Below are 842 nucleotides of genomic sequence, written 5' to 3'. Positions count from 1 at the left end.
GCTGTTTGTGCCAGGCTGGGGAGAAAGGTATTTTAATAATGTAAATTATGTGAAAAATTATGCGTTTTTCGAACCACCAAGCATGAGAGCATGTTCTAGTACACCCTCAAAACAAAATCAAGACTTTGTAAAAGAGCATAATAGGACCCCTTTAAAGTTGCTTTGGGTTTGTATAAAGGTGTGTTGATGTATTATTTATATTTATTAAATTATATTTATTTGGATGTTTTATTAATAAAAACACCCCTGAAAGTTTTTCCCAATTAAATCCAGTTTACCGACAGCTCTGGAAGACATGTGAAAATTACTACAAGTTTTTGAAAAGTACTACAGGGTTTTAAATGGGCACAGGTCCTACTGAATAAACACTACTCTGATCCTTCACACCTTTATTTTCATTTATGAAAATTGAAATATGTCTTTCCACACAAGGGTTAATTGTATGATTTGTTGTGAAATATACTAACACTTTTGTTTAATGCATTTAGAAAAAGGAGCCTGAGCAGGTGCAGAAGGCAGCAGTCCCCATCATTGCTGCTGAGGAGGAAGAGGAAATGTCTCGAGGGAACCCACTGGATGTGTTGATTGTCTTTGACAATCCAAGTCTAGGATCAGTGCACTGCTGCTGCTTTTGCACTTTATGCCCTCATTTAGAGTACACTAACTTCTCAAAGCAGCTTTACAGAAAATGCATGTGTCTACATTACAATTTAGCCTGACCTGTACTATAAATACTATCCTTTTCAACTTGACTAGTGTTGTATCATGTGATTTAAAGTGATGCTATATGGGTGTACTCACATCTGTTGTATACTGTATGTTTGACTAATACACTGGAAGCA

The 842-nt window shown here is 35.9% G+C and overlaps 1 long non-coding RNA gene across 2 annotated transcripts in view; it reads left to right on the top strand.

The window, feature by feature from the left end:
• LOC107567235 (uncharacterized) overlaps positions 1-585 on the top strand; it is a 3,815-nt gene extending 3,230 nt beyond the window's left edge. For both annotated transcript variants that reach the window (XR_001606611.1, XR_001606610.1), the window contains exon 3: positions 489-585. This is a non-coding gene — a long non-coding RNA (uncharacterized lncRNA). The remainder of the gene's footprint in view (positions 1-488) is intronic.
• The last annotated feature ends 257 nt before the right edge of the window (positions 586-842 follow it).

The sequence above is a fragment of the Sinocyclocheilus grahami genome, unplaced genomic scaffold (genome assembly GCF_001515645.1).
Source record: "Sinocyclocheilus grahami isolate Dianchi unplaced genomic scaffold, SAMN03320097.WGS_v1.1 scaffold1136.1, whole genome shotgun sequence".
Taxonomy (NCBI): Eukaryota; Metazoa; Chordata; class Actinopteri; order Cypriniformes; family Cyprinidae; genus Sinocyclocheilus; species Sinocyclocheilus grahami.
This window is presented reverse-complemented; position numbering and strand designations above follow the sequence as displayed.